Source organism: Carassius auratus, unplaced genomic scaffold (genome assembly GCF_003368295.1).
Source record: "Carassius auratus strain Wakin unplaced genomic scaffold, ASM336829v1 scaf_tig00214477, whole genome shotgun sequence".
NCBI classification, from domain to species: domain Eukaryota; kingdom Metazoa; phylum Chordata; class Actinopteri; order Cypriniformes; family Cyprinidae; genus Carassius; species Carassius auratus.
This window is the reverse complement of record NW_020527672.1, coordinates 17,674-35,998: the sequence shown is the minus strand read 5'-3', so window position 1 is coordinate 35,998 and position 18,325 is coordinate 17,674. Positions and strand designations below refer to the sequence as shown.

The window sequence follows — 18,325 nt, the reverse complement described above, 5'->3', positions numbered from 1 at the left end:
TCTTGAATTAACAAAAGAGCAGGAATGAGCAATTCTGTCCAAAGTAGCCTATATTAGGACTCAACCAAACCTCCAAATGTTTCAGTCAAAAAAAAATAAAAAAAAATAACCACCATTGGCCTATTTAGTCATAGTCTTTTTCCCCCAGTCTATTCAACAGCCCATAACAACAGAGGAACAACCACTTGAAAACGTATTAGTTTTTCAATCGAAGTTATGGAACTGCATATATGCATCAAGGATAAACCTTTTTCCCATCGATGATCGCGTATCCTTCCTTCAAAAAAGCCTTCTTTCCGCGGCGCCTGGCTTCATCCACCCGTGGCCACAGCTTCTCTCTCGCCTCCCGATCCTCTTTGGAGAAATCCTTTTTAAAGATGATCTTCTTCTCTTTGCACACTCTGGCCTCCCTCGACAACTTCCACACTTCTTCCTTCACCGTTCGCGAAACAAACTGTATAATGATGGGTCTTGGCATGTTGTTGTTCATTGCACCTTTTATCCCCAAACGGTGAACGGTGTCAACATTTCGGCGGAGCTCGTCAACAGACACGGGGACCACTCTCGTAAGGATACCTATGACTTCGTCCCTGGTTTTCTCATCTTCCTTCTCAGGTAACCCCAAGAGCCTGAGGTTCCACCTCCTCTTGTATCTCGCAGCTTCCAACACCTTTTCTTTCAGGGATTTGTTTTCTGCCGCCAGTAACTCAACTTGTCTTTGTAACTTCTCGATGTTTTCTTTATTTTCATCCGTGGCTCGTTTAATAGCGTCGGTGCGTTCATCGATGTTCTGCAGTTTGACTTCTAGGGCATCAAACTTTTTCAGAGCTTCTTGAACATTATTCATCCTCGCTTCAATGTTTTCAAGCTTCCCATCTAGACCGTCGAATCTTTTCATCACAGACTCAATCGCTAGCAAAAAGCTATTTGCATTATCCTCCCTTGCCTTCGCGGCTCTCTTCCTCAACTTTTTGGGTTGAGGACTGTTTACAGGAGTTTGATCGTCCTCGAGATTAGCACAAGACTGTTCCATTTCTTGGATTTCGTTTTCACTCGTTTCACTCACATCACTCAGCACAGTGGTGCAGTAGGCATGGTCGACGATGTCAGCTTCTCCATGTTTTTCCATCTTTCTGTTCGTTAGTAATTTCAGTGCAATTTATTCCTCAAAAAGTTCAAACGTTTGTCAAAAACAAATAAAAGTCACTACTGTTACAATATGGTTTGGTTGATTTTTCATTTAGGTAAAGTTTGGACTTGAAAAACTAATTTTTCTCCGGAGCCTGCTTGAGACTAAACCGCTCACTCCGCCATCTTAATTTGTCTCCTCGGTGTGTTGAACTCGCTCAGTCAGGATCCGCTGTTTGACGGCGCCGACCGGAGGCGGAACTGATACTCTGGGCAGTACCAAAACGAATTTGAACTTGAAGGCGGATCCGCCTAGGAGTCTCCTGCTGATGCACATTTCATGAATCATTTCAGGGCTTGAAAAAAAATTTACAAAACATTTGATTCAGATCGGGACTCCGAAGCCCGTTTCGCGAATCATTTGATCGGGACTTCAGAGCGAGTTCACAAAACATTGATTCAGATCGGGACTCCAAAGCGCGTTTCGCGAATCATTTGAGATCGGGGCTTCAGAGCGGTTTTGCAAAACATTTGATTCAGATCAGGACTCCGAAGCGCTTTTCACGAATCATTTTGAGATCGGGACTTCGGAGCGGATTCGCAAAACATCCCAGACAGCAAACTGACTACGAAACGCATCCGCCGCGGAGGTACAGTGAACTCCGGAACGGATCCAGAAAGCGGATCCGAAACTGCGTCCACTTGCACACCGCGGCGGCTCGCGGATCCGGCCCGACACCGCCGCGGTCCCATTGCGTATCCGTACATAAATGGGTACATCCGCCCCGGCTTCGCTTTGGATCCGCGAATGAGCCGCATATCCGCTCCGGGTCCGTTTTGGACCCGGTCATATGAGCATCGTATCCGGCCCGGGTCCGTTTTGGACCCGTTCATAAAATTCCGTCTGCAATGCCACTTTTTTCCACCACACTGCCTGATAACATCCTCTTCATCCAAAATTCATGCTGTGAATCCAGTGTGTGAACGTGATTGAACTGTGCCTTGTTAAAGATGTCAGGAGAAGAAATAGCTGTGAAATCCGAGGCTTGAAGTGTCTCTGGGTTTTGGTATGTGATACATTAGGCTGCATTACATTTTGCTGACGCATTTTTAACCAAAGCGACTAACATGCTAGCCTACACAGTTTTCTTTTTAAGGCAATTCTATCAACAATTATATATATATATATATATATATATATATATATATATATATATATATATATATATATATATATATATATATATATATATATATATATATATGTAGAGTACAAAAAGACCATCAGTGAGTGCTGTTTTTAAACAGTGTCAGTTCTAAGTGATAGGATCAGCAAGACTAGTTGTAAGTACTACAAGAGGAGATGTTTTCTGATTATAATGAAATTCTGGGAAATGGGAATGTGTTTTATATCTGTTAAGTTGTATGTAACCATTTACAGTTGACATGAGACATAAGTAGCAAACATACGTTTTTTAAGTATTGGAATGCAAGTCGGATTATTGAAAAGGAGCAGTAAGTTGGTTGTATTCTATCTTGCAGTTGATCGTGGTGGGGTTTAAACACACTGGGCTCCAGGCCAATAGAATTTGTAAAGGGCATGGTCTCTGAATTGGAAAACAACATGTAGCCTGCGACAGACTATTTAAATTAAAACTGAAACAATTTGAAACAAATAAAAATTTTATTTAACAAAAGAAAACATGACCATAAGTAGCCTAATCATCTGCCTCAGCCTGGTTAGACCGGTTGGTCAGGCGCCTCCTTGCCGCACCACGGTCTGCAGCCAAGTTAAACCATCGTATGGCATAACGTTGAATGTCTGTGGCTGTGCGACACAAACTATTTGCACGTACAGCACCTGTAGACACAAAATGAGGTTTTAAATTCAGCATGCATTTGGTAGGCTACTTATGACTTAAGCCCGGGCTGCCCAGTTATTGGCTGGAATTAATCAGTGTTGCCAGATTGGGCATCTTTTGACTTCGTTGGCTGGGGAAAATAAGCCGGTGTTACAATATATTCGGTTCCCGAAATATTTGGTTCCAATGGGTGGAGCTATCATGAATACTCACGAGACCATAGCATGGGCGGGGCGACAAATACAAGTGAGTGGAACAGAAATTATTAGCGTGAGCGCCTCGTTTTGTTTTATGGATTATTTATTTCAAACAGGTAATAAAGTTGAATGAAGTTAAGCTTAACTACTCAGACATCCCAAATCTCCCGGAAGTTCCGGGAGTCTCCCGCATATTGAAAGCGGCTCCCTGAGACCCGCAAATCAGTTAAAATCTCCCGGAATCTAGACCGAGCGAGCAAAAGCACGCATGCGAAACAGATACTGTTTCAAACCGTGTAGCGCACGCATGGCATGGAGGTAGAGGGAGCGAGAGACCTTGCGTATGTGTGCCAATGTGCGTGTGTGCGAAGCGCATGTCAGACAGAGAGCATCCTGATTGGCCTGTTTCTGCAAATCAACCAATCAATTGTCAGTGTGTGATTGCAAAAGGCATGTTGAGGTGAGTTGACAAGTTTCATTTCATCTGCATATTATTCAGGCTAGTTGCCAAGGCTACATGAAAAAAAAAAAAAAAAACTCTTTTTAAAGTTGCAATGGAAAATAAATAAAAGCAGTTTACATAAATTGTATAAACAGATTATGTAAATAGTAAAAGTAATCTACATATTTAAACATAATTAACGAATAATTACATAGGCCTATAGCTTATAGTAATACAATTTTATATGCTATATCTTTTAGGGACCACAACATGTTAGGAAGGCCAAGCGCAGGGAAGGCTGCTCCAATATATCTCAGTTCTCCCATTCAAGTCTCACTGAGAAGGTGATGTAGTTCCTTCCTTGGGGGGGTGGGGGTGGGGGGGGTTGTTGCTGACATTCTATGATATAGAACTGTTCATTTCTCATGAATGACAGATTAGTATTTTTAAAAGGTGTGTGATTGCTGTTTAAATAAATATTATATTCTTGTGTCTTTATTCTGTCTCCCAAAGTTGTCTGCATATTATTAAAATAACCTTTAAATTATAGGCTGATTGTTTAAGTCAACATAAGACCTTGGAGTTGGATGTTGCATGCTTTGGATGTTGCTTTATACTGACTCAACTGAAAATCTTTTTGATACACAACCTTTACTTTATCAAAGGTTGTCATAAATGCTAAGCTTTCAGATGCATTAACAATTGTTTTCTCTAGCAATGCTTTAGAACGTTGGTCAAATTAATTTATAATAATTACTAACCATTAATCATAAAAATTAGGCCTACATATTATCAGTTTAGTAATTTTATCATTCTTATGTAATCTTTTTGTAAACAAGTGAACACAAAAACACTGGTGTAGAAGGCATGGGTATACAAAAATTAAGGAAAGGTACATTTCTAAATACATATTTGAATAATATAGTAAATATTTTATTGGTCCTGCTGTATAATTTTGTCCTTGATCCCATGTTTTTCTCTTGTCTAACATTCTCGTTTTTACAGATGAATATGAATAAAATATGTAATTTTAAGACACTGTATCTTACTTTAAAAGTAATTTCGAGTTAATGAATGAATGCTTTAAAAAAAACTAAATTTTTACACAGAAATATGTTGAGGCAGATGTTTTTGTTTATCAATTTTAAACAGTCTAGATCATATTTAGGACAGGTATAACTTCATGCATATTGTTTTACATTATAAAAATTATATATATTATATTCTTTAAATGAGAATACATTTTAATTTGTCTTGAGCTATCATGTTATTATATAAAAGCTATTTCAATAATAGCCTACAGACAACTTTGGGAGACAGAATCAAAACACAAGAATATATTTGTAAATATTTATTTAAACATGCAATAATAGACATTTAAAAAGCTTAATCTCAGTCATTCGTGAGAAACGAACAGTTAGAAGTAGTTTAGAACAAAACACCATCTGAAGTGCTAATAATATGTTCCGCTCGCTTGTATTTGTCGCCCCGCCACGCTATGGTGTCGTGAATATTCATGGTAGCTCCACCCATTGGAATCAGATATTCCAGGAACCGAATATATTGTAACACCGGCTTAGGCGGGCAGATAAAGTTAAATTGTAGGGCAGATTGGAGTTAAATTGTTTATCTGTGACAGAATCGTTGTTGGGGCAGATTTTTTGATGAAGGGGACGGGTTTTCGATCATGATTGGGCGTAAATCACTCAACCCAATCTGGCAACACCGTTTACAGTTTCAGCCGACCCCAGCATTGCACCGCACGCAGCTGTGTGTGGGAGCCGTTACACTTCCCTTCCCTTCCCTGCAGCTGAATACTTAAAGTGACTTACGGTACATTAGTGTCTTCGACGACATGTGACTGAATGCCCTCTTGCCATTTGCCCCCTTCGAGCTTATGGTCTTGGCCACTTCTTCTGTGAACATCCGAGAGAGGATGTTCCACTCTCTCCACCAATCGTGGCCAAAGAAGAAATCTAAAAGTAAGTCACAAAACACCTTAAAATACAGACAAGGTATAAAGCCTATTTTTGTGGGTAAAAAATGAGATTATGCTTTAATATTTGTTTGAAAATGTTTCATCCCTTTTGTACTGCACCGACAAGCGGCAACCGCAAACTGAGAGAAGCTGCAGATAGCAGAGTTTATTAATCCTGCGAATTCTTTGCTAGTGGTGCTTGCAAGCTTATACACATATACATATATATATATATAATTTATTTATTTTTTTTTTTTTTTTTTGACGAACAGAAATTAATTTATTCAATGACGTTTGAATTTTACTGTAAGATCTACAATGACATGAAATGTGCAGATTTTATTTAGCCTTCTAATTTTATTCTATGCCCGTTTAAGAAAAACCTCACAGCCTAACATGTTTTCATTTGCTATACAAACAACAGCAACTGAAGCTTTATCTTGTAGAGTGTAGTCTGCTGCACTTCTCCGATCGGCAGATCCCGATCCACAGCTTCCATCCCGATAACAAGAGGAAAGAGCTTATGCTCCGTCAGTTTGGGTCGTAAGACACCCTGAATAACATGAAAACTCAACAGGATTTGCTTTCTGCCATCTCGGTCTACATTAACTTCTTTCTGAAACGTCAGAAATGAACCAGGCTCATGCATCAGACAAACCATGTCTAGCTGGACATGTCTACTTTTAAAATAAGCCATTTAAATAGTATAATAATAACAATAATTTTATATTTAGGCCTATGTAATTCAAATGAAACCAACCAGAGGTGCAGTGTTTCCAGTCTGAACTCATTATCTGTAATGATGTCACACCATATTCGGTCATCTACACAATGCGTGAATTCTGTTCATAATTCTAAGTAGCCTATAGCCTATAATTAAAACATTTAAAGTAGACTAATTACGGGGAAAACTTAACTTATTTTAATATACATTTTAATATATTTTATTCCATGTCGTTGTAGATCACAGGCTAAAGTAAAATTCAAATGGTGTTTTATGAATAAAGTTGTCAAGTCTGCTTTGTCAATAACATGCAGCAGCCGGAAAAATATATTATTTTATTATTAATTTAATTAATTATTATTATTATTATTATTATTATATCTTATCTTACAAGCACCACTAGCAAAGAATTCGCAGGATTATTAATAAACTCTGCTGTCTGCCGCTTCTCTCCTGGTGAAGATAACCTGAGCAGCGGTTGCTGCTTGTCGGTGCAGTACAGAGGGGATGAAAGGGGCGTTTCAGCGCCGCCCACACATTCAAACAAATATTAAAGCATAATCTGATTTTTTACCCACAAACAAAAATACGAAAAATCCAGCTAAATTTTCGTTTTCCGTTTCTTAAACAAAACGAAAAAAACGAAAATCAAACCGTTTCTCATTTATCTTTATTTATTTTTAAATAGAAAATCGAATGACGAAAACATACACGGACCCATCTTGAAAAGCTTGTAAAATTGCTTCTTTTGACTTAGGCAAAATAAGGCACACAAAAGTCACACTTTTGACATAGGCGATTATACTACAGGGGTAGAATTGCACGATCTGTTCAACTGAGGATGTGGGCAATTTTACATCACGAGAAGATATCTTATGCAAAAGAAATCATTTTTGTCAAAAAATGACGTAGGCAATTATTTTAGGAAGGTGACGATATGTGTTTGTACACTAATAAACCACGAAAAAACACATGGAAGCTGCAAAATCATATAGAGAAGTAGTTGGTAAGCAGGAAAGAGTGCAAAATTTTGACAAACTAACATTAATAACCTAAGGTTATGTGGTAAAGATCCGAATGAGCTCTAGCTCTTACTGCAATTCTTCCTTCTATTTATTATCCCGATATAGGCTACGTTCAGATTGTCAGTCCAAAAGAACTAACATTAGCACCAAGCTAGCACCAAGTTACTGCAATGAATTAGACTACATACTTTCCCAAATTAAAACAAATTAACATAGGACGCCGCGATAGAGCTCGAATATGGGTAATGGGAATTACAATCAGGCATGGGCTACTTTATGCTACACAAGCCTACTGCAACGGCTAATAAAATGGCAACCAAAATCCACGAAAATTTTTACCAAAACCTTCGACAAAGCAGGTAACACCGATAGATTATATTTCAATGACAGATATAACATTAATAAAATATATCTTAACGTTACACTTACTTGGCAGCCGAACTTCACGCGAAGGAGATCCCGACTAATTCCCACACGGCGGTTATCTAAGGCGCGTCCGAAGTGCGGATCCGTATGTGATCTGTTCTGGGCCCGCTGATTAAAAGCGCAGGCGGGGCCGATCCTGGAGGCGGGGCCGATCCTGTTAGCGCAGCGAAAACGAATCTGACAGTCAGGCGGATCTGGCGGCTTGAGGGCGGGTCCGCCACGGACTCCTTTGCTGTGTGGGATTGATTCAGATCGGGACTCGGAAGCGCATTTCACCAAACATCAGTAGTAAACATCACCAAACATGCTCCGAAGTGCCGATCTGAAACAACCGAGTCACGAACAGGCTCCGAAGTGCCGATCTGAACAAACCGAGTCGCGAACAGGCTCCGAAGTCCCGATCTGAAAACTTCGACCAAAGAATGTAAAAAATAACTCAATTTTTCTAATAACTCTACAACTCTATGAAAGACTCAGATAACGCATCTAAAAATAAATCGCTATAGTAAAAGAGAAATAAGAGGAGTGGAGTTTCCTACCGTTCTGCTGTGTTTGGTCCTCACTCGCGTCTGACGCTCCGCAGGCGTCTCCGCCCCTCATACGCGCATTTACAGCGCTAAATTAACCATCTTTGCTAATTATTATACATTTACGTCATTGTCAGCTTCAGGTACTTCATTTATTATTGTTCAATGAACTTGTTAAAAAAAAAGGTTGTATCTCAGTAATAATTCAAAATTATCAAAATAAAATATATAAAATTATGGTTTATATTTTCATATCCTTTCAAATATAATTTATTTCTGTGATGTGCAGCTGTATTTTTAGCATCATTCCTCTTCAGTGTCACATGATCTTTAGAAATCGTGAAAATATGATGATTTATTATTAGAACTATTAATAGGTGTGCTACCAAATATTATTTTGGAATCTGCGATACTTTTTTAAGGATTCTTCGATGTATAATCTTTTTTTAAAGAACAACGTTTATTCAAAATATAAATCTCTTCTAACAATATTAATCTTTGATATCACTTCTTATCAATTTAACACATCCTGAATAAAAGATTCTAAAATGTAATAAAGAATAAAATTTCTTATTAAATAAAGGATAAAAATTTACTGACCCCAAACTATTAAACTGTAGTGAATATTGTTAGAAAAGTCTTCTATTTTAAATAAATGCTCTTCTTTTTAACTTTTCATTCATCAAAGAATCCTGAAAGAAGTATCACAGATTCCAAAATAATATTTATTAGCAAAGCTGTTGATAATTCTAATAATAAATCATCATATTGTTCTGATTTCTGAAGATCATGTGACACTGAAGACTGGAGAAATGATGCTGAAAATACAGCTGCACATCAAATGAATAAATTACACCTTCATGTATATTAAAATAGAAAAATGTTAATAATATTTCACAATATTACATGTTTTACAGTGTTTTAAAACATTAAAAATCATTCTGATCCCAAACTCTGACCGGTAGTGTGTGTATGTGTGTGTGTGTGTGTTATATATATATATATATATATATATATATATATATATATATATATATATATATATAACCCACTAACACACTAGGCAAGGCAAGTTTATTTATATAGCACATTTCATACACAATGGTAATTCAACACCCGAGTGATAACGTTCGAATCGGGTGAATTCAAAGTGCTTTACATAAAAGAAAGTAAAATAATCATAAAGAAAAATTATAACAAAAATAAAACAAGCAGTTTTAAAACTTTTATAATGATTAAAAAATTTACTTAATTAAAATGAATTTAAAAACAGCTACAAAATTATTTTACATAAAATAAAAAACAGTGAAAATATAGTGCATTGAGTTCGGACATTGCACAGTGCTCATTCAATAAATGCACAGCTAAACAGATGAGTTTTACACTCTAAAAAACGCTGGGTTGTTTTTTCAACCCAACTGCTGGGTTGAGGCCGTTGGATAGGACTTTGGGATGTTTTAACCCAAGTTTGGGTAGAAAATAAGTTTAAAAAAAAATTGTTTTAACCCAGCGGGTCTGGGTTGAGGACGCGGACGTGAAGGAGAGCACGCACGTCACGTCAAGATCGTACGTCTCCAGTGCGAGCAGCCGCCATTTTCTCAGCGTGATAGAAGCGAGAAGCGAGTGAAAGACTATGGTAAGTAAATATTCAAAATGTAAAGTTATCTTTTATTGTTTACCCGGTTGTATGAAAGGCGGAAGGTTTTATGAAAGGCGGAAACAAAGGACCCAGACAGCACACATACGTTGTGCCGATGTCGAGCCGACCTACAAAATTCCATCGGGACGATATCGCTCAGGGAGCGTTTGCTAATAGGCAAGATGTCTCGGCGACGTCGGCCTCTGATCGGAAATGCTCTCTGGCCGATGCTGAGACGATACATCCCGGCCGCTCTGCGTGGACGCGGTTCACCGGCGTTTAGCTCATCGTTACGAACCACCCGCGGCTACCGCCGCTGGTTTATAATAAAACCATACACACCACTCTCAAGAACAGACGCAACTTTATTAATATTTTCATTTATTTCATATTACATGTACAAATACAATAACATTTACCAGATGCTTTGATCAAAAGTGGATTAATTCGGGATTATTTGTAGTCTTTTGAACATTAACCATGATTTTACTACAGCTTTTGCAGTAAAACCATAGTAAAAACAAAAATAACCATTACTACAGTACTTGCATGGTTAAATGTTGTATGAGTATAGCACCTTTTGACAATACTTATTTCAAAGTAGGTTTACAGGAAATGCAAGTTTCAAGGTTAAAGTTTAAAAAGCCAGAGATGACTGAGACTCACTGGGAAGACCATCTAGTTCATAATAAAAAGTCATGTGTTCAGTGCTGTCAGCATCGCATGCAAACTTTATGCCAAGAACTTTTTAAAAAGTTACATAAACACAAAATAAAACCAGGTAAACAATAATTAAGGGTAACACTTTAGAATAAGGTTCCATTAGTTAATGTTAGTTAACTACTTTCGTTAACATGAACTAAGCAAGAACAATCCTTCTACAGCATTTATAAGTCTTAGTTCATGTTAATTTCAACATTTACTAATGCATTATTTAAATCAAAAGTTGTGCTTGTTAACATTAGTTAATGCACTGTGAATTACCATGAACTAACAATGAATAACTGTATTTTCATTTTCAAATACAGTAATAAATGTATTATTCATTGTTTGTTCATGTTAATTAATACATTAACTAATGGAACCTTATTCTAAAGTGTTTCCTAATTGAGCAATTAAAATGTTTTAAATTGCATGATAAAAGTTCAAAAATATTTTCTGATAAAATCTTACTAAACAAGTCTCTAGTTTTGTATTCAGTTAACATTAACATTATCTTTCAACATTTTTAAAGTGATGCTTACAAATAAAAGGGGACATGTAGGTCCACATAACTCAGAGAGTAAATATTGTTCATTTACAGATATAAGAGACGTTACAATAAAGCAGTTTGAAAATCATCAAATTTACCCTTATAGGCAAAATAAGGATAATAATTGTTTTGTGTGTCCAATGTTTTGTGTGTTCATGTACAGTTGTAGTCTTTGTGAGCGTTGGTGTCATCTGAAGTCTTCACAAGTGAGTTTGGATTCAGTTTGGAGCTGGTGTAATCTCTAGAAACCTTGGGATTGACATCCTGAGATAGAGACAGGAAATAAAAAGGAGAAAGTTTAGAATAGCTGCTGCTGTTCATATTATTTCAAACAAAATATTATTTATTTAATCACATATAACTGGAGTGCATGGTTATTAGATGTGTTGTGTGAATACTAAACTATGTATTTTAATTTAATTTAAACAACAACAAAAAAAAGTGTGTCCGAGCCCCAAATATTATTAGGAAGGCTATTTTCAAAGTAAAATACCAATAGGTTTTGCTTCCTTTAGTGGACTTTGATAAATTCTTGGTATTAGAATTTAGTGACCTCACTACAGGCCATGCACCATAGATGCTGCTGCCTCAATTTGAGCTTATTTTGCTATATATATATATGATTTAATCACAAGTAGGTTTAATAAACACACATCCACTTCCAATTCACCAATCAATAAACAAAAATAGCAAGTAAAACAACTGTAATATTGTGAAATATTACAATTTAACACAACAGTTTCTACGTGAATATATTGTGAAATGTAATTTATTTCTGTGATCTAAGCTAATTTTTATTACTCCAGTCTACAGTGTCACATGATCCTTCAGAAATCATTCTGATTTGCTGCTCAATAAACATTTTCAATTATTATCACTGTCTTATCAATTATCAAAAGTTAAAACAGACATTTCTGTTTCAAACACTGTACTGTTTTAAAACTTTATTCATCAGAGAATCCTGAAAAAGTGAAGGAACACAGCTGTTTTCAACACTGATAATAGTCAGAAATGTTTCTTCAGAAGCAAATCAGAATATAAGAATGATTTCTGAAGATCATGTGACACTGAAGACAGGAGTAATGATGCTGAAACAGCTTTACCATCACAGGAATAAATGACTTCTCTAAATATATTCAAATAGAAAACTTATTTTAAATTGTAGTGAACTGTATTCATTTCATATATTAAACTGTGGTTGCCATAAAAGACTTTCAAAAACACAAAAAACCATACCTTCCCAAACTTATGATACAGTTGTGTATGTTCAAGTTTGTACTTACTAGTCCTGCAGTTTATAGCATCTTGGAGATGTTGTCTGACAGCAGCGGCGGGCCGTCAGGGTGAGCAGGGCTCTGCTGGCCCTATAAAAAACAAAATTGTGTGAAAAATGCTTTTACAGACTATTTAGTTATCATTTACATTTGTGTAATGTTCACACATTGCTTGTGATTAGTTTAGTTGAGGTTGACCTGGAATATCCTACATTACAAAAAGTCTATGGCCAGCACTACAGATTGTGCTCCCCTTTTGATGAAAGAAGTCACATCTGATTTGTTACAAGCATTAGTGACAGAATCATCAACCAATCAAATTTTGACATTCAATGACAGCACGCCCTCTATAAATCGGTATCGGCCAGTGTGGTCCAAACTAGCTATCAGTATTGGAAAAATCCACTATCGGTTGATCTCTAGTTGATAATAATGTAGTTGATAATACAAGACCAAATCAATACCGGTGGCTACTGGTGATACATTGAGGTCTAATGAAGCGAAATGATCGGTATTTAGGAGAAAATGAACACTACTTACAACAGTATTACCTTTAATCCATAGCCTGGGCAACCAGCTGTCAGCACCCTCACAACTGTCTATAGAAACTGTCTATAGAACGTGACTTCTCTGTCGCATGACAACAGATGCACGGGCGAGATACTGGAGCTGATGACGCTGTTTCCGGCGCAGCATCGTGATGTCTATCAGCCATCGGCGATGGACGATGGCATCGTCAATCAGGCCAACCCTAACCAGGAAGACAAAATTAAACAATTGTACACAACTGTTGTACACAGTTTTTATAATTTATTAGCTAAACAAATGCACAGCTTCCACCAATAAAAAAAAATAGTTAAAGCAAGAGTACAGCACCAACTACTGTTACCCGGATGAGCCTGTGTTAGTACATTTTACAGGTTTTTATCCAGGGATAACATGCATCGGAATGTCGCAACTGACCAATCAGAATCAAGTACCCACAGAGCCATGTAATAAAAGTAATTAGCTAATGGTAAACTAATCATTTACAAAACATGACTATGTGTTCATAGATGATTAATAAGTGATGTTAATATTTTTATCTATGTTCTGTAGATTAAGTTATAAATAACTTACAAAGCTTTCTGCACCCACAATCTAAAGTGTAAACTACTCATCAGTTGTAAATGTAAACTTTCCGGTTACAGGTTGGTTGATTTTGTGTGTGTTGGTGTGTGTGTGTGTGTGTGTGTGTGTGTGTGTGTATATATATATATATATATATATATATATATATATATATATATATATATATATATATATATATATGTGTGTATGTATGTATATATATATATACACGCACACACAACTGGAAACCACAAAGTTTGTACAACATTTACAACTGATGAGTAGTTTACACCTTAGATTGGGGGGTGCAGAAAGCTTTGTAAATGATTTATAATGTTCAGTGAGATAATAGTACAATGTTGACATTTCAATGATTTATAAGTGATTCATAATATATTAACTACTAACTATTAACTATTAAGGATCTGTTTGATTTTTTTCATGATGTTATTTTTTTTAAGATTGCTTATGAAAGATGTGTAAATCATAGCATATTACTTAATCATTAGTGAATGTATATTCATGTCACTTGTAAATTATTTATAACTTAATCTACAGAACATAGATAAAAATATTAACATCATTTATTTCTATGAACACAGTCATGTTTTGTAAATAATTAGTTAATCATAATCTAATTACTTGTAAATGACTTTTAAAATGAATTTACAAAAAGTACACAAATTATTAGTATATCACTTATTAGGCGCTTATGAATGTTTTGTAAATGATTAGTTCATCATTAACTACTCACTTAAAAGTGACTTACAACTGAACTTTATTATAAATTGTTACCAAAAAGTCACCCACACCTTGGAAGACCTGAGGGAAAGTAAATTAACAGCAAATTTTCATTTTGGGGTGAACTATCCCTTTAACCCACACTAATCTAGCCTACTGCTGAAGTTGTTGATCAGCCCCGTCATTGTTGTTGAGAGCCTGTGTGGGGCATAATATGTGCATTAAGGGGCGGTCACACTGCACTTTTCGTTCCACTGACTTCCATTCATACGCATGCGAATGCGTCAGACCGGAAACCCAGGCTCATGCGAAAATTTTCGCATTTCGCTGCGTTCGAAAGTTCAAGTTTGGTGAACTTTGACCTGCGAATTCGCATCACGTGAAGTCGTGGGACCAGTAGATGATCGATACGTCACTGCGTGAGCTCTCTGTACAGAAATTAAAAAATGAAGTGCTAATTTTAGCCGTAGTGCAGCATCCTATTTTATATAATACATATTTAAAAGATAATTTAAAAAGAAGCTGCATGGTTCGCAGTGTCAATGGAAACAGGAACAGATGGCACATTTGAATGAGGACACGTTCTATATTTTTTTATTGTTTAGTGTGTATATTTATAGAGAGAGAGAGAGACACCATCGCCAAAGACACAGTAAAAGCACAGATTAACCCATGTTGTGATAAGGGGAAACCGTTATATCTTGCTCCCGCCCATATTCGCAGTGGCGTCCAAAATAATTTTGCACGTTCAAAGGCTAGTGTGACCGCACCTTTACACATATGGCTGCGTTAGCTGTAACAGAGATGTGTAAGATGTGTACAGGTATCTAACAGTTGTTTACTGAAGGCCCTGACTGAAACCCCACGGTACTCACTGTCTGACAGCAGGTTCACTCAGACTCTGATCGTCATCACTGAAGAGTCCAGGAACAAAACAAGCAATCTGACACAGAGTCAACAATATTTACTCTGCAGTTCCAGGTTCATTAGAAGGAAACAAGCTAGAGTAGAGGTGAAATGGAGATAAAAGACAGAATAATATATAACAATTATAATAATATGTAATATACATATTCTACTACTAAAAATATAATCTTAAAATAACACAATCTATATTTTTAGTTTTAGGTTGAGTGTGACTTACGTTATGAAGTCAGGGACTTCTTAAAATTGGTGAAATGTATTCTGAAAAAGGCATATTCATGTATTTCATGAGCTTCTTCAGTTCACCTGTATTTCTAAGTCAGTATCTCCCTTCATAAATGTTGAAATCTTGGAGCTTCACTTCTGTTCTGTAGAGTTTCTTTCTGTCCTCCTGTAATCACAGAACAATTTGTATTAATATCTGTTTATCATGAAATATCAAAACTAATGTGAACTTGATTTCAGCCGATTACACTCTCACTGTAAGTGACGTCATCGATTCAGTAAATCAGCCTTTTCCAATAACATACTGACAAATCACCAGCAAAACATTCACAGAGCCATCAAAATATCTCATACACACACGAAGATTTGATTAAAAGCCCAGAGTTTCATCAACAAGAGCTCAATCTATAGAGTTAGCCTACCTGAAAACTGCTAAAATGCTAACGGACTTTTCCGAAGAAAATAAACCGTTTCTATAAAATAAATTTAATTGAAACATGTCAATAACAAGCAAGAAACGTGTCAGGAACATTTGTATGTAATATTTGTGTGATTTTAGCGACTAAACTTACCCAAAACAGTGTAAACTGCAGCAAGAGACGGAGATTACTGCTTGCCAGTAACGGTTTTTGTGTTGACGCCCCGTTTCCATGGCAACTCTGCTCCCCGCTCGCGCAGAACTCACTGCACACACATTTACACAAACAAACATCTAGAGTTAAAACATTACATTTATAATGTACAGTCTCGTTCAATAATCATTCAATAATTAATTTAAAAATCATTTTGTTTTAATCAAATCGAAGATTTGATTAAAAGCCCAGAGTTTCATCAACAAGAGCTCAGTCTATAGAGTTAGCCTAACGTTACCTGAAAACTGCTAAAATGATAACGGACTTTTCCGAAGACACTAAACCGTTTCTATAAAATACATTTAATTGAAACATGTCAATAACAAGTAAGAAACGCGTCAGGAACATTTGTATGTAATATTTGTGTGATTTTAGACACTAAACTTACCTAAAACAGTGTAAACCGCAGCGAGAGACGGAGATTACTGTTTGCCAGTAACGGTTTTTGTGTTGACGCCCCGTTTCCATGGCAACTCTGCTCCCCGCTTGCGCAGGACTCACCGCACACACAGCATTCACACAAACAAACATCTAGAGTTAAAACATTACATTTATAATGTACAGTCTCATTCAATAATACATTTAAAAATCATTTTGTAGTTCAGAAGCAACAGCAACAATAGCTCACCATATTATTTCACCGGATTATTTCTGAAAGCCTGTAAAAGAGTGAAAAATACGGTGAAAAAGCAGTCAGGACTTCTCTTTAATAATCCGCTTTTACATTTTCCCTCCGAGAAACTTCTGAAAACGCATTAAGGCGTTAACATTAATGTTAAAAAATCGCTACCGTGACCGTTGGCTCAAAAAGTTAACGGTAACATTATTTGAAAATGAGCCAGACTCTTTAGCTGCCCATAGACTGTATAAACGCAGTACCTTTTCAGTGACACAGAATTAACAAAGTAGTATTTTTTGTCTAATTGAGCTGAAGTGAAATCGTAACGTTACCTCAGAGCCACAGATGTCGCTGGGATTATCCTCTTCTCTCTCTCTGGGTGGCTAAAAGAGATGAATACTGGGCACGCGCACACAGAGAAGCGCGGCATCGGCCCGCGGTCGTGAACCAACTCAGGGCCGACGACTGATGAGCTGGAGAACAGAGCACTGACCAAATGATATCGGCCTCCGCCAGGCCGATGTTTTATAGATGTTTTAGGTATAGAGGCCGACGTTTCGATATTGGGCCGACGTCGGCCAGACGTACATGTGCTGTCTGGGGAGCTTAACGTTATATATATAAAAAAAAACGGACGCGGTTTTCGCCTCAGACACGGAGGTCTTAACTGCCTCATGTAACGGTACTGAACGGAGGATGTACTTTTAATATATCGTCTGTGAATGTATTTTGTCATATTTACATAAGATTTTACATTATCTGTACTTTTTGAGGCGTTAACAGACGGTTATGGTCACGGTTACGCTCATGTGAATTTGTCTTTTTTTTCGCGGTTAAACTGAATGTATGTTTGTCTCCTAAAGGAAACGGCATTGTGTAGTAAAGACTAGCATAATTATTTTGAGGCTGTTGAAGTGGTAACTGTTAAAAGTATGTTTTACATGTAATATTTCAGACTTGTCAAGCTTGTGTCTTCATTGTCCTCGCGCTGAGAGTTAAAGACACAGAAGCTGTTTGTGTGAGGAGTCACAGACCTGTGTGAGGAGGAGGTGTTCTTCTGAAGAGAGGGACAGACGGTTTAAGGAGAGTAAACTTCAGAATAACATCAAGTTATCTTTATTTTTACTAAGACTAAAATAATGTTGTTGTTTTTTTAGATGTTGCAATCCAGAGACAAGATAACTTCATTCTTTTGAGACTGATGTAAGTTAAGTTATTATTACTTTTTTTTCTTAGAAAATTAATGTTTATGTTGTGTCCTGCCTGTTAACTTCACATTTTGATGCAAAAACAGTGTGATTATTTATATATATATATATATATATATATATATATATATATATATATATATGTCTGTATGTGTGTATATATATGTATGTATATGTTAATATTTTATTGAAACCATTGATGCCCCTCTTTGCAGAACTCAAACTAACTGGAGTTAAGGACACAGAAGTCTGCTTGTGTGAGGAGGAGGTTTTCTCAGCTTCTTCTGAAGAGAGGGAAAGATCGTTTAAGGCAAGTAAACTTCATAATTTCATGTTATCAGTTGTTGTTGTGTTTTACTAAGAGTAAAATAATGTTTGTTTTTGTAGATGTT

General features: G+C 36.5%; 3 long non-coding RNA genes across 4 annotated transcripts; all 3 read right to left on the bottom strand.

Annotated features, from left to right (window-relative positions):
- Window positions 1-2,793: 2,793 nt before the first annotated feature.
- Window positions 2,794-7,886, bottom strand: LOC113092114 (uncharacterized). Its single transcript, XR_003287516.1, has 3 exons — window positions 7,786-7,886; window positions 5,462-5,605; window positions 2,794-2,989 (listed from the first exon to the last, which is right to left on the bottom strand). It is a non-coding gene; the product is annotated as an uncharacterized LOC113092114 (long non-coding RNA).
- Window positions 7,887-11,277: 3,391 nt separating this feature from the next.
- LOC113092112 (uncharacterized) lies at window positions 11,278-15,260 on the bottom strand. 2 transcript variants are annotated; one of them, XR_003287513.1, is made up of 4 exons: window positions 15,201-15,260; window positions 13,015-13,225; window positions 12,484-12,564; window positions 11,278-11,464 (listed from the first exon to the last, which is right to left on the bottom strand). It is a non-coding gene; the product is annotated as an uncharacterized LOC113092112 (long non-coding RNA). The 2 variants fall into 2 exon arrangements; XR_003287514.1 differs by having other exon boundaries at window positions 13,026-13,225.
- A 1,335-nt stretch (window positions 15,261-16,595) lies between these two features.
- On the bottom strand, window positions 16,596-17,136 carry LOC113092109 (uncharacterized). Its single transcript, XR_003287510.1, has 3 exons — window positions 17,058-17,136; window positions 16,735-16,765; window positions 16,596-16,637 (listed from the first exon to the last, which is right to left on the bottom strand). It is a non-coding gene; the product is annotated as an uncharacterized LOC113092109 (long non-coding RNA).
- Window positions 17,137-18,325: the final 1,189 nt, after the last annotated feature.